Source organism: Poecilia reticulata, linkage group LG21, assembly GCF_000633615.1.
Source record: "Poecilia reticulata strain Guanapo linkage group LG21, Guppy_female_1.0+MT, whole genome shotgun sequence".
In the NCBI taxonomy this organism is placed as follows: Eukaryota; Metazoa; Chordata; class Actinopteri; order Cyprinodontiformes; family Poeciliidae; genus Poecilia; species Poecilia reticulata.
This window is the reverse complement of record NC_024351.1, coordinates 18,437,737-18,453,866: the sequence shown is the minus strand read 5'-3', so window position 1 is coordinate 18,453,866 and position 16,130 is coordinate 18,437,737. Positions and strand designations below refer to the sequence as shown.

The 16,130-nt window shown below is 39.4% G+C and overlaps 1 long non-coding RNA gene across 2 annotated transcripts in view; it reads left to right on the top strand.

Annotated features, from left to right (window-relative positions):
* The first annotated feature begins 10,774 nt into the window (after window positions 1-10,774).
* The window catches only part of LOC103457829 (uncharacterized), a 104,148-nt gene continuing 98,792 nt past the window's right edge, over window positions 10,775-16,130 (top strand). For both annotated transcript variants that reach the window (XR_532482.2, XR_532481.2), the window contains exons 1-3: window positions 10,775-10,835; window positions 11,749-11,805; window positions 15,286-15,393. This is a non-coding gene — a long non-coding RNA (uncharacterized LOC103457829). The remainder of the gene's footprint in view (window positions 10,836-11,748; window positions 11,806-15,285; window positions 15,394-16,130) is intronic.

The window sequence follows — 16,130 nt, the reverse complement described above, 5'->3', positions numbered from 1 at the left end:
CAGTTTATTCTTTTTTTTTTTTTTTTTTAACAGCTTTATTGCCCGGTAGAGGAGGTGACTAATTCTGCACGTCTTCAGAGCCGGTTTTGAATTTGACATCAGGAGAGAGTAACTATAATAAAGAAGACAATATGGCAACCATCCAAGCATAGTGATGTTGGTTAGCTCAGCAAGCTGTCATTTTACCACTGCCTGACAGAAAGAAGCTAATTAACTATGCATATTAATTTGAAAAAAAAACAAAAAAACCCCGAGACTGACAACAGCTGATTGACAACGAGGAGGGTGGCGTTCCTTGAAGGGTGTCAGAGTTTTGTGCGCCGACAGTTTAACGGCGTTGGTTTGAATTAAAAGCAGAAAGCGCCCTGTTAAGACTTCAACTAGGAATTGTGAACCTTTAAGTGTTTATCATGGCTTCCGCTCTGATTAAACACAGTGGAAGCCCACATTTGCCCTCACGCTGCTTTTTGCCAAATGACTCGGGCACTTTGGCACCGAGTGGCCTTCTACAACAATGGCACGGTGGAGCGAAGGCCTCAGAGGCCTTGCCTGCGATTGCACCTAAATAATGACACCTTTTCTATGCGCTGCTTGTTTGTCCTTCACAGAGCAATTATTTGAAAAGGTGTATGTATTTTTTTTCCCCCCCGCTGGAGAGGATTGTGACATATTGTGCGCGGATAATGACTGGAGATGCATTAAGACTAAAGTGGGGCTTCTAATGAAGATGTTTGACAAGGCTCGAAGGCCTTTTCTTTCTATTAGCGAAGGCTTTCTTTTGATGAAAACAGAATTCCTTGCCCTCCTTAAATTATCAACTTGTCCTTCGACCTTAGTGTATCACAAAGTTTCTCATCTCCCTTATCAAAGGCACTTTTAAACACACTGAACGCTGCATTTGCTTAAGTGCCACATTTGATTTGAGAGGCCTTTCTTTTCAGACTTAATGGAGACCAGGAATGGAAAGCGGTCTTAGTTGATTTTTGAAACAATAACATGTTAATATCGAGCTGACGCCGTCGCGCCTGGATGGTGGCCATGTGGATGTGAAAAAGAGAAGAGCGAGTTGACAGTGTTAAGTAGAATTTGAATTATTGTATCAAATAGGTTGACGGAACTACTTTTGTTGGTGACTGTGTGAAGTTATTGGTCTCTCAGTCAGGGTAGAACTTTTTAAAGCAAGACATCAGGCTGCTTTTTGATCTATAGGTGTCGGGTTGTTCCGCTCCGCAGTTGCACAAGAGCTGCTCCACCGGTTTGTTTCACGTGATTTATTAAGCACATAGAAATGCCACAAATGACACTTTTGAGGAAAGTAAGCAGAGGCAGATGTGTGTGAGACGAGAGATTGCTGAAGTCTTAAAACTAGTGGGTTGCAGGATGGCTACCGGACCGGATTGGTTTGCAACATCACTTCGATTTCTGAAGTTCCTAAGGAGTTTATTGTGCCTGTTGGTTGGGTGCGATGGTTTATTTCATCAAGAATTTTTCAACACTTCTTGCACACTGAAAGATGGATGTGAAATAAGGAGAAAAAGTGATTTGTTTGTCAGATAGAAAGTTGATACTTTGATCCTGGTTTCCGAAACGTACATGTTGAAGTGTCCATAGTGCAACTCTTTGGATCCCATGTCGCTCTGATCTGCTGACAGTTGTTTGAAACAATCAGCAAGACTAGAAAACTGCTGTTAAGATGCTTTAGAAACCGAGATTATGTCCGCGTCATATTATTTTGAGGATATAAAAAGTACTTTAACAGTTAGTGGAAGCCAACACTGAAGTCCATCAACCTCTCAATTTATTATATTTGTTTATCCTCTCAAGATAAACAAGCCCAGGCCCTAGCTGGACCCTAGGAACCAGCCCGAGCTGGTTCCTAGGGTCATTCAAAGTAAAGAGTGTTGTTATCCACTTTAACTTCTTCACATTCCTTCACATTTGCAATCATACACTTTGCAATGCAGCTTTCATGTGACAGACCAAAACAAAATAACATTGAAATGTGAAGAGGGAAGAAAAGGACACATGGTTTTCAAATGTTTTTTTAAATTAAAATTTGAAAGAGTAGGGGGGTCATCTGGGTTCTGCCCTCTGTGTTAATTCCTTGACCTCCTTTTCCTGCTATTCCATGGTGCATCGCCACCAAATTTTACATCTAGATAATGATTTTTTACTTTTTTTTTTGTCAAGCTCAGTCATATTGCATTGAGACTCTATGAAACATAATGTTTATGCCTTGTCACAGATTCTTAATTGGATTTAGGTGACTTTGACTAGGCCATTCCCCTCACGTGAATGACTCATTCCAGTTTAACTCTGGGTATATGCTTTTAGTTGGGGTTTTTTTCTGCTCCCCTTTCAAGTCTTTTGTGTCCTCTAACAGCTTTTCTTCCATGGTGATGTTGCATTTAATGCCGTCAATCAATCAAACAGCCTGATGCCAGAACCACCATGTTTCCCAATTCAGACTGGTGTTTGAAGAGATGTAGAAAGCGTACAGCGGGTTGACCAAAAGATTCAACTTTGGGCTTATCTAAGCCGAGAACTGACTTCTACATTTTAACTGCGCCCCCTACGCCAGCTTGAGGCAAACCGCGACACATGGAACGTTTTCCTTCGGCTTCACAGTTATTGCCAGTGTTGGTCAATTACATAAAATTCAGATTAATTATATCGACGTCTCTTTCAGGGCGTGCAGTTACTTTCGCAAGGTAATTTGTATTTACAAAATCTTTCACCAGTGTGTCTTCTGGGCATTTTTGACTGAGTGGGAAAAGTGAGCTACATGTTATCTGAAACATCTCTGCAGCCCTCCAGAACTATAGTGCTCGAGTGAAAAGTATAACTAGCTATTATGGGTAATTTTATTCTGTTGCACCTGCATGTAAATTATGTCAGTTTGTAAAAAAAAAAAAAAAAAAGAAAATAAAAGATTTATAGATAAGTGATGACTGCGGGTCAAGGGTTAGGCTGAAAATGCCCGGGCCTGCCCTTGGCAATAACTTGAAATAATTTTTTTTTTAGCTGACTGCCCCTCAGTTAATAAATCAAAATAATAACTTGACCAGATCACGACAACTGATCTTTGGTTTAATTACAGAGAATGAGTGAAAGATTAAAACACTCTTTGGTATCATGTATAAATTCCTGCTGATGGTGAGAGTTCTGTGATCTGGATGCAAAAAGACAGCAAAAAATTTGCTCAACTGGGTGGCTAAATTTAGAGGTAATTACGGGTTCCACAGAACTGCACAATAAAAACAAGAAAACCCACTGTTCATCACTCACACTCTTACTCATAAGCATGTGTGCATGTGCTCGCATCGCAAACACCCACGGTCCAAGTGTATTTAGCCTAGGGACGTTCTGGCACAGGTACAAGAACCGAAAGACAAGTCACATCAGCCCTGCAAACCTTCCCTCCGGTCAAAAGTGATCAACATCAGTAAAACGGCGCAGCAGGTTGCAAACAGAGCAGTAAGCTGCAAAAGCTGCAGTGCTCCACCTTGCACAACTGTGGTTATGAAATGAAGCATGACGAAAAATTTTAACTTTAATTTATGGTGCATGGTTTCCAGAGTGAAACCAGACTCTAAACATCAGTCTACTTCTTAAAGGTCTCAATGGAAAATAGTGATGCCTTTGAACCAGGGTATTCTGCAGGTTTAAGCAAGTCATATTTGAGACTTTTTAATGCCACTTTGAATTAAATTTAAGACAAAAAAAAACACTATAACTATAGAGGATGGCTGGAGGATGCTCATGTGGTACAATCAAGCAAAGCAAAGAACGGTCAAATTTAAAGTTTCTGTTTGTGGCTCTCAGCAGGAGTTTTGTGCTTTTCAACATTGCATATGGCTCTCTACAGCCTTAACTTTAACTTTTTTTTTCTTTTAGCAGAAAGCTAAAACTCCAAGCTAGTTGGAGTTAACCAGAAGATGGATGGAGCAAAATACAGGGCCTCTTGTTAGAATATGAAAAAGTCTTGAACTTTTTTAGGTTGTTTACCTTCAGCAGGACAACGGCTCTAAATATACAGCCAGTCTGATCACTCAAGTGTATCACTAAGTGCTTTACAGGGGTTAAAATACATTAATTTAACTACCAGAGACACACAATGAAATCATGTAAAGTTTGAAATCAAAAGCAAACAGATTAAACAACAAATACTTAAAAAGTGAGAGAAATCAATGAACTATAGAACATGGAAAATGATGGATAAGCAGTTGTGTAGTCTGGTGAATAAACACTCAAGATATATGTATATCCTATAAGGAGAAAGATAAAATAAACATAAAATTTAGTTTTGTGTTTTACACATAAAAATGTTGGTTGTAACCTGAAGAAGACCCTAAAACAATCACAGCTATGATGTTACATAAAGGAGGGGAATACAGTCCATCTCGCATACCGATGGTAGGAGTCTCTAAGGAACTCGGTCAAGTCTGAACCCCCTTTGTTATTTTTATTTTATTGTCTTTTGCCTCCCGTCAAAGACGAGATTAAGTTGTCAAGCTGTGGGTCCTGGTCCAGACTGGTCTGTTGAGTGGATATTCTCTAGTCTGATCTCTGCCACTGCTAATAGTCGGAGCTCAAAGGGGAGCAAGGAGAACAGGGGAGGGAGAGAGGTAAGAAGGCTTTAGGATCACTTTACCTGGATTCGGCAGCGCGGCGCTGGTGGATTAGTGCCTCGGGCCTCATGGCACGCTAGTCTGCAAACACCCCCATAACACCCGACAACAGGTACGAGCACACACATGCTCATTCGCAGTGCAGTGGACTTCACTCCCGAACGCACACCCACTTGTGTACCTGCCACACACTTCCATAGACTTCCTGAGGTCTGCGAACAAATACTCACTGATCTCTACAATTTCACAATATCCCGAGCGTGTGCAGAAGTTGCCCAGATGGAATAGCACCAGATAAGACAACTACTCCTACATAAAGCAGCTTTAAAAAAAAACTTATATACTTACTTTTAGCTTTGGCTCAGTTGGGATGCCTCACAAACATTTTCCTTGACATCCTCAAAGCTTTGAGAAATCTGTTCCCGGTCTGATACGACTCTGTAAGGTCACTCACTCATCCAGAACTGCAAAGGCATAACCCATAAAGGAGGAATACAGGTTGTTCTTGGCATGAAGGAAAGGAACCCACCACAGCTCCATCCCTCTCCTCAGCCTCTGCCTGCAAACCCCCCCCCCCCTCCCCCATCCTCACAACCCCCCAGTCACTACCTGATGACTTCTCCATCCGTTTTAATTGGTAATTATTTTGCGGGGTTTAATGCCTTTATTCAGACTGTCAGTGTGGAGTCAGGAGAGGAGGATTAGGTGCCCCAGGGGGACGAGACACTGGCACGGCCAGGACAGCTCATTTTTACACGGGCAGGGGAGGAGGACAGCTCATCTTTGATCCGGCTGGGGCTTCGCAGGCCAGAGGGGTGACAGCTGCACTTTCTTTAGCCCACATTTGAATTTGAATTCTATCTTAGGATGCAGCGCGCCGCGGACTTGGCAGGGCAGTGGGGTAATCTGCTCGGCACAAACGCCCGGGCCTTTTCTTCCTGTGTGCCCTCGCAGAGATTGGAGTAATTAAAGTTAAATGGAATGCATTAAAAACTCACTTGTGCCGAGGCTGTGGCGGCCGTGCCAACAGTGAATGGGCTGGGGCTGTCCTTTTACGCCGCTCTAATCCTGCGGAATATATGTGTGCCCCGCGACTTTGATGCTACACTACCAAAGCGTCGGAAACGGCTACCAGCGGAGCTACAACTGACTGCTGGCTTTCACCTCAGAAGAACATCTTGGAAAGCAAATTCAGCTGGATTCTGACATTGGCAGGAGGTTGGATGGAATCAGCTCGGGGGGAGTATTAGCACTTTCCACACACACACATGTCACTCTTAAATGTTTTGATGTATGGCCTATTTAAATACCTACACGCTGCTTTTCCCCCCTGACCTGCCGTGGTACTTAGAGTGAATCCTGACTAGCTGTCCGTGACTGTAACTAACACTTGGAGCACTTGTCGGTTGTTCTGCAAAATGCTGGCGAGTACATGAGGAACAGCTCTCCATGCCAATAAACGGCTTATAAATGTGTGCGACTTCATGAAGGGACTGGGCACTCCCTGTTTTTCCAGGCCTTTTTTTTTTTACTTGGACAGTGACAACAAAGGAGAAACCCCCTACAGCTACGAAGACCAGACCTGCACCTCCAGGTAGATGTCAAAAGACTCGAAGCATCAAACCCTCGGGTAATTTTCACCGCCTTTCATTTCAGAGGAATGCGGACAAAGGGGGGCAGGCAGCAAAACTATCATCATAATCTTTTCCTGGCTTTGTGTGTGATCCTTTAGCCCTCATAATGATAGGAGATTGGACAGGGAGAAACCTGGAGCTGTGGGAGGGGATGTTTTATGAAAATAAAACTCAGAAACAGTGTGAAAAAAGGCTAAAACAATGTCGCCGATCGGTTCAGGGAGGAAATTCCCACACCGGTACTGGGGCTTTACTTAAATAGAGACATTTAGCATAAAATAGTTACTCTGAGTAGATTAAGTCAAGACGGAAAAACGTGGTCACTACTACACGATTCCTGGGTTTTAGCGTTAATGATTAACCCCAAAGACATGTGTCTGATGCAAGGGAATTCTTTTCATACCAAACCATGCATACATGAATGCCTAATGTAGAGCGCAGTAGCTATAAATGTGTCTCCTGAAAAATTAAACCGTTGTCATTTATATTAACATTTCCTCCAAAATGTGGCATTTAGTTTGTACAATTGTATGAAAGATGAATACAAATCTGTGTCAACATGGTGTATGGACGTCCTTAAATTAAAACTTTGTTAAGTCACCTTTTGATTCAGTTTTAGTCATTTTTGTTGAGAACCTGTCAGCATCCCACATTTTGGCTTAGTAATATCTGCTCTCTCTGTCTTGCAAAAATCTTTTGTTCACTTTCCAACCAAACTTCTGTCAGTTATGAGTTTTGACTGGAGAATTGCCAAATTGTGATTTCTTGCTGGTGAAACCATTTCTTTTCTGGGATTGTAACTATAATTCTGAAAGTTGAGGACTGTAGCCTTTGTATACAGCTCCTCCTGTACCTCTGAACCTTAAAGTACCTCTGAGCCTCCTTCTCCTTTTTTTTTTTGAGAGAGAAAAGTTCATAATATGTTATACTGGTCTGAATTTATGGGCACATTTAGTCTGGTAGCTGTTTCCTTGTTGCTTGACTAACATGTTCTCTGTCATCTCCATTCTGTAGAGTGACCAGGAGAAAAGGGGCTTATATATCACCCAATATTCAGACCTAAGGGGAAACAGGAAATGATGTAACACTGTTTAAAGGTACCTAGGAAGACTGGTGAACTTAACCAGCAATGATAAAATTATAGAAATGCTGTATGTTATGTTTATGTTAGAGAAATTGTCAGCAGGAACAATAATTGTGGTACCTGTAATTTTATTCAGTGCATTTATTTCTACTAAATGTACTGAAATGAAAGCTTCGATTTTTAAAAACAGCGAAACAAGATTTATCTACTAAATAATATCAATAATTATGACTGTATGCATCATAGTTGCACATTCTAGATTTACATAGTTATTATTTCTCTAGTGTTTAATTCCATTCAGACTCTTGTGTTATTTTTCAGAGTATTGTTTTATCAGTTGTCCAAATGTGATTTCAAAGATTAGTGACAGACTTCAATAATCTTTGAAGACTGTAAAAGATTAGATTAAATAACAGCAAAGACTGGACACAAATGTCAACAGACAAATGGTCAGAATATGAAGAGAGAAAAAAGCCAGACACTATGTCCACCTTAAAGCACAGGTACACCTTTCCATGCATGTGGACGTTTCCCCCTGCAGGTCACAACTCGGGCATTTCTGCAGTCCATACATCTTCCCTTTGATGGCAGAATCAGGAGGAAAAGTGGCGTGATTATAATCACACCACTATTGTCTGTAATAAACAGGAGAGCTTTTGCTCCTTCTCACGAGGGATTCAAGTGTGTGTTAACTCAAAAGTGAAAAGAATCCCTGAATAACTAATTAAAAAGCACCTGAATACCGGTGTAAGACCTTGGTTTATACTTTTGTGAATTTGATTAGTGGTGATTTGTCTATTCGCTGACAGATGCTTGATGTTGGTGAGATAAGGCGGGGGGGAACCCAAAAGCTTTTGGCTTGGAAGCCCTATTATTCATGGGCAGCAGTTGAGTGTGTGTTTCCATTAGATGTGTGAAGGCCTCTAAAGTCTAAGAATGCATTTTAATAGATACCTGTCAAATGTAATTAACTATGTTTTTCCTATATCATACGCTTTCCCATTGCCTCCAGCCAGAGACTCCACAGTGTGTTTGTGTGTGTGCGCATTCGTACACATGCACATTGTATGTGTGTCTGTGTGAGAGAGAGAGACAAGAGTCTGTCTCAGTGCCTTTTGCCACCCAGCGATTGGAGACAGTTTTAATTGCAGCATGACAACCACAAGAAAAGACCAGAAGCCCCATAAAAGCCAAAGCAAGCTGGCAGCCGTCCCACAGTAGAAAGCTAGCCATGCAATAATTACAGGTAAAAAGACCTCTAGCACTGCAGCTTTAGTACCATGTTTATTTGACACCAATCATGCAGCTATGCAGGTATCCCAACAATAACGTGCTCTGTCCCGACAGGACTGCGGTGCCTCCGAGAAAGAGACTTGGACATCACCGGTTAATCAAGGAATGTCTTGTGGCTTGGAGGCTGAGCTCTCGTCAGAACATGAAAGCGAGCGGAGAGACCTTGATTTTAAAGAGCTCAGATGTGCCGGTTACATTGTTCCCAGTCAGAAAGGAGCCTCGTATGCCATCAATAATTCATTTTTACAAGGTTCGCTTCTGCCTCCGGTGAGCAGGTCTGCTTAAATGTTTTGATTCTAAAGTGTACGGGTGTAACCGGCTGCATTAAAGACACATTAGCGTCAACTGTGACGCCTTCCCTTGAAGAGGGACTTCATCGCTTTGATAAGCTAAAGGTGAGGGAAGAATTTTGAGATGCATTCTGTGTTTTTGGTGCTGCACAATCAGATAAATCTTTAGTTAGCGCATTTGTTGTGGCGAATTAGCAGATCTGCAAGCTTCTGAGCCAAACAACATCTGTGCTACTTTTAGGCCTACCTGATATAATAAATCATGAGATGCTGAGATTTTTGAGCGATACCTTCATCAGTCCTTCTTCTTCTACCATTCCTGTGATCACGGTTGTCACTGCTACCTTTAGTAACTCAGTCGTTGACTTTGTTATCTATTGCTATGAGTCTCCATCAAACAGGCTGAATATCCTATTGGTATACAAAAGGTGAACTCCTCATGTTTTAAGCAACATATTTTGCATCACAAACACTCTTTTGCAGCATCAGTGTTGCACATCTTGACATTGCAATGAGAAAATATTGCAGCTATATTGTGCAGCCTTGGCTTCTATGCAGATTTACTGGTGTAGGGGCTACTGCTCGTATCAGTTGGCTCGATCAACTGATCATCAGTGTGAAATGATTACTTTCCAAACTTCAATGAGACCTAGAAAGTCACAGGTGCAAACCATCTTCCATATTATGTCACAATTGACAGCTTGTTTGAAAATTTCAAATTTCACTCTGCTTTTAGTGGACTTGGAGTGGATGAACTAGTTGCAACCAATCAAAGACACTGATTAGGTCTTAGTCAATAGTGTATCTCTTGATATAGTGTTGTGTCCCAAGAATATGAACATTGTCCACTATTTTACAGTTGTAAAATCAATGAAAAAGGGTCTTATCACTGGGACATGACATCTGTTTTACATGAAACTATTAGTCATAATTTGCCACAAAACCTCACTTCAAAAAAGTCTAATCAATTTCTTAAAAAAGAACTATAACTAAGAGAAATGAGAAGTAGAATAGAAACCTGAAGCTCATCCTTGCTGCCAAATGATTTTAACTCAGTTAGTCGAAAAGTTGACAAAAACAAAAAAAATCATAATAAAATCTTTCATTTGAGCCCATTGCCCATTCTTTTTTAACTTCAGGATTATACGCATGTAACATATTAAATTGTCACAGTACAGCTCTTAAGCTTAACTTTTGCAGTACAAAAGTCCTAGTTTGGTACATTCATTCAAACCAAGAATACGTTGGTCACAATTGATCCTGCTTTCATCCCTTGCTTGTGTCAAAAAATGAATAAATGGGGGATAATGACTCAAGTACTTCACACCAAAGCAATACAGGAATGGAGTGAAATCACACCGCTTGCTCTTAAACAGCAAAGTGAAAAACATTTGGTTGCCTGGTGATCAATGGTAACAGCGGAGTGTCATTGCTGGATGTATGCCTTGATTTACAGACATTGGTGAAACGATATCAGGTTTTCGAGTGTTCAACATTCAATTTAATTTTTGTTTTCAAATTTAGAAAAGTGAAGTTGAAACAAGCCCTCATGGATATTTTTTTTAAATTGTGGATAAGCGCTTTGTATTATTTAATTCGATTGTATCTTATTGTCTTAAAACTACACTTGTCCAACTTATTTGTCTTTAGATCCATATTATAAGTAATGAAAACACTAAGTATAAAAATAGGCACCCCAACACCATTTTTCCTTTTCTATCCTTAATTTCTCGTTGTAGTAAGTTCTTTAGTGTTATTTAAATTTTTCCAATGCGATTCCACATATAGCAGCTAGGGGGCGCCTGTCGCTTTGATGGGATAGAGAAGGTTGGGCACACAGAAGAAGAATAAACCTTCCCTTTAGATGCTAACGGAAGTTTGTGTCATCTTTCCTGTATCACAGGTCAGTTTTGATGCATATATATTGGTTCCCTTTAAGAGTTGAAGAGGTTATTGAATCTATAGTCAAATAGTAAGCCACGTTATACAGTTTCTGATTAGTATTGTGTAGAAAACGGCATATATTTCTGGAGGCTAATTAATGCTAATGCTATCGGACTTTGTACGTGTGTTGAGCTAGTTGAAAAACGGAAGGACTACTGAATTCATTAAGAACTTATAAGTAATGAAGTGTTACTTCATTACTTTGCACTTTATTGAACGGTTCTCACACAAAAGACGTTGTTTTGGTGTCTTTTTGTAAAATTGACTTTTTTGTGGGTTATTGCAAAAGCCAGAGAAACCATATGGCTGCCTATGTGTGAAACTTAGTAAAGAGACACAGCATTAAAGGAGCATTACACCTTTTCAGTTTTTTTTGTAACTTAAAATGTTGTTCTGTTAAAACAGTCAATACAATTAAAAGCTAAAATGCTTAAATGTTTAAGTATATTTTATCTGTACAGAATAAAAATTCTAAAAGTTACTCAAATGGTTAAAAGCCAATTCATATATTTTTATTTGATAGTTGAAAATACAAAAGGTGTGAGAAAAAGGGACAAGAAATTTGAGTTAAAGTACTAACTTAAAAAAACTAATATGGTTTAGAGAATTAAAAGCCATCTGTGAATAGATTGTATCTGATAAAATTGATAATGTTAAACGAAGCATGTTAAAAGAATTCTCGTTTAGTTTAAAGGGGTATTATAGCCATTGGGAATGTACTCAATTGAAGGGTGATTACTGCAGTTACTCAGTGATGCCTAAAGTATTTGATATAAAGTGAAGGAGTATGTACATTACTCAGAAGATTAAACTTTCCTATTAGATGTGAATGGAAGCTAAACGTTTCTCTTCTTTTTTTTATTTTATTGCAGCGTCATGTTGAGATGACAAAATTACCACATTACCCTCAGCCCCTCCAAGGTTGCCAGGTAACAGTAGAAAACATTGAAGGGTACTTTTTCTTGTTGTACAGAACTGTGATTTGTTTGTGTACCGGTATACCCCTAAATTCAACTTATAGCTAAGGTTTTGTTCACTCTCTTTCACTTTAGTTTTTACAACTCTGTCTGTTGAAGTCTGTCTCACTTGTCATTCGTCTGATCTTCATGAATCACACACCTGTTCATTATTATTAGCTCCTGTTGTGTACATACTGCCTCGTTTCTGTTGTATGGGTTTTCCTCTGTTTCCTTCTGTTTGGTTTTTGTCATGCCAGTACCTGTTCTTTGGACTCTCATTGGATTCCTGTTGGCTTTTTCTTGAGTGCATGCCTTGAAGTGTTTTAAAGGGGTGACTTGAATTTCTTATAATGGGATTTTGTGGAGTTACAGTAACCAGATGGAGGTAGGTAAAAGCATGTAAATCATCTGTTGTATTCTTATGAACTGTTTAAGATTGAAGTTGTTTTGAAACGGCCATTAGCCACATTGACACTTGCCCCACTTTGTTTTCCGTCTTCAGACTTAGACTGCCAGTTGTTAATCACTCCACACAACATCAATGAATGAAACCCATGCTGCCCATTTTATATTTGTCTGTAACAAGTTAAAAACCAAGGCTACTGACCCTTGTTAAAATGCCAGGTTTTTGAGATGTTTCAAAATCATTTCAGAAAAAAATTGACACAATTAATGAGCTAATCTACTAAGGAGGAAAACGAGATAAAATAAGCTGAAATAACTGTGACAAGAGTACACACTCTTATACTAATCCCTTGTTAAAGCATTTGTTGATTAATTCCCAGTATTCAGTCTTCTTTGATGCCCTCAGTTGTTGTAAATCAGCAAACAGTAAATAAAGTTGAGCCATCCTGTTAGGATTTTCTTAACGTGTTCATCAATCGCACGATTTAACCACAGCTTGTAAAAAGGTCACAATAGGTCAACATGATATTTTATGAAGGGCACAAAAATGATCCACATGAAGACATGTTAAAAGACTCATTAATAATTGTTTGAAAGGTTGATTCGGTGAGAGTTGCTGGATATTATCAAGTGTCCTGGAACTGAATCAAAAGTATGAGTTTGTTCTTCCCAGATGTTTTTTTTTTCTGTTATAGTTGACATGTATATTGTGTATTTCACAGTATAGTTGGAAAAAGATCTGCTATCATCTATTATGGTTTCATTTTTCTACATCACAACAACAAGGCTCTTAAGATGGGGTGTGCAGACTTTTTATATCCGCTGTAATTGCCTGAACAGGATTCAGCATTGGGACCATCTTCATTCATACTCTCCTTTGTCAAAGGAAACATAATTCCCCTGTTTTACGCAATCATATTGGCATTCATGCCGGAGCGCTTTTTAAATATATCACAGGCATTTCAATAGACAGCGCCGGTCTCTATTTGGAAAACCAGACCTCGGCACATAAATCTCACCTCTGTAAGTACTTAACGAGTGCACAATGTGTGTTTTATGTGTTCTTTATGAGTGTGGAAAGGCCACATCTTGAATGACACTCGCTGCCAGCGCTGTTGAGGGGTGGTGGGAGAAATCCAAAATCACTTTACAGGCTCATTTTCGAACATATGCTCACTTTCCACTCGGAACGAGTTTGCGTAAAAAAATACAACATGTTTCCTGTAATTTCTAATCACCTGCTTTTGTGCTTTAATCAGGCTCTGTTATTTAGCCGTGCCTGGGTTGTGATTTAGCAGTTAGCTAATGACTGTGAAGGAAATTGGCTGCTAAAGTGGCTCACCGGGCCTCCAGTGAAGAGCGGCGTATGTCTCGTTATTGACTTTCTGACACGGGTCACCAAGGTGAGGTCTCAAAAAGCTGCTACGCTGATGCGCAAGCTCGAATTAACGATTGTTGTTTGCTTTTGCCGTGAAGAAACATGCTGGTTCTGAGCTTGCAAAGACCTTTCTGGGGGATGGCTGCTCCTTTCAAACATGTTGTGTCCATCTGTCTATAAACGTGTTTGGAGGAAACGGATTTGATTTCCTGTCAATAATTATACACCGCTTTGCAAAATCGTCCACGACATTTGAGGTTTTTCAGATTGTGTCAGATTGCAAACACAAACTTCAATGTCTCGCAGAGATTTTTGATTATTAAATAAATAATTGTGAAGCGTCTTCCATATATTCACCAGCTCTGCGCACCTAGAAACTAAAACTGATCCCCAATCCTCTTGTTAACGAACCCAGTATAAGTCACTGGGACAGAGAGTGTCTGTGAACCTAACCAGGCCACAGATTCTCAGCTGGAGTTTGACTAGGCCTTTTTAACACATAAATATATTTGTATATAGTTCTTTGTAACTTCCAAAAGATTTTCTTCCAGGATTTTCCTGAATTTCACTCTATCCATTTACCCCTCAAGTCCAAACAGTCTTTATTTTTGGTCCCCAAATAAAGTTTCCTTTTTTGGCATAATTCTGCCACCACCAGATCTTTAACCTTTTGCATAGTCTTTTCGGGAATACATATGGCATATTGCATTACAAAAATTCACACTATTGAATTATTGTTTATTGTTAAATATATAAGATGTGTCCTTATTTTTCTACCCATAATCATGCATGACTTTGTGATGCTCTATTTTAGACATTAGAAAGAAAAGTGAAATGGTTCATGGATGGTAAATTGTTGCATTAACTATTGATTTTGTTATGTTTCATGTAAAAATAGACTGAAATTTTATTAAAGATTAAATATTGTAGTTTAACATAGAAAAATGAATAAAGTTGCAGCTTAAACCTACTGAAAAACCCTACAAACTAAATTTACCAGTTCAAATTTAATGCAAGTGCATACAAATCCCAAAAAATATCATGTATGTTTTCAGAGACACACATGTTGCCTTGAGACTCATAGTTGTCTATGATTTGCCAGTGTTAAAACAAATCCAACAGTATGCCTCCCTCTCTGTCTCCCACGCACACATACTCACTTTTTTCACTCTTTCTTGTTTCAATACATTTGCATATCTAGAAAGTGTTTCCTGGTAAGTAGAGCAAAAGCGGCTCTCAGGAGAGACAAAGACACAGATAGAAATTTGTATTAAAAAGAAGAAACATCTAAGCAGAAAAAGAACAAAACCACAGTACACCATTACTTTAATGATCCATCATGTTCAAAGGAAACTTATTCACAATCCTTCAGCAATAAACAAGGGAATAAAACTCTGCTGGAAAGTGCATTTATTTTATTTATTTTTTTTACTTGAATGAAGCAGATGTTTGCTCTTCACTCTATTTTTTTTCTGCAGTTTTTTTTTACCACATACCCTCCATTAGGTCATTCAGTCTCTCAGCTTTCTACTGTAAATGATACGTTAAGCCGATGGTGTTTAGTCTTATATTTCACGGCGCTGGACAAAAGGTCAGATACCTTGTGTTTCTGCCTTACTGCAGTTCTGGTGGCCTCTTTGGATAAATGTCCTCTTTTCTCCCAACAGGCCAATACATCGATGGACCGGGGTTGAAGGGTTACAAGTCCCAGGAGGTGTCAACCTCATTACCCCAGAGTGGATCAACCCAGCCCAGGGGGCTCTCTGAGTATTTAGGTAACCTCTGACCTCTTGCTGCTGGGGAAGCTCACTCTTTCTGTCGCTCAAGCTGTGCAGTCTCCAGTTTCTATCTCCGCTCTGTGGCCGTGGGCTTTAGGGTTCAAGTTCATGATCAGTGACATGTCGAGGCAATCCACCGCATACACACAGGAACCAAAAATTACATGCATAAAGTAAAAATCCAATTAGTATAGGGTCATTTTGATAAAAGTGAGTTAGGAAGCGGGTAAGGTGAGAAATTTTAGCATTTACTTTTAGGTTGTAGTAGCTTTATTTAAATGAATTTCAAGTTTTGTCTCACCAAAATAAAGGGCTAGTCACAAGTTTCTGTTCAAATGTTATAAGCAGTTGCTATCTAACCTATTGTAAAAAGATTTCTCCTGGTATATTTGTTTCGTATAAATCCAAATTATTGGGTGCCGAGCTTGAATGGCCAGAGTGAGACCAAAATCGCTCCCATCTGAAAAAATCTCTACGCTCAAAACCATTTTTACAAGCTGTTTTATTAAACTCTTGTGTTGATGTTGAACAGCTGTTTACACAGAACCTGATAATTATTTATAAAGATACTAAGTGACTCTGCACCATCAATAAGCTTCCTGTCCTTACTGAAAACTTAACATCTTGCCATTGACTGTCTGATGTAAAATAAATGCAGATAAATAAAAAAAATGATATCATAATGATTTAAGTGAACTCTGTTTTATAACATCTTTGCATTGCCTTCATTTTCT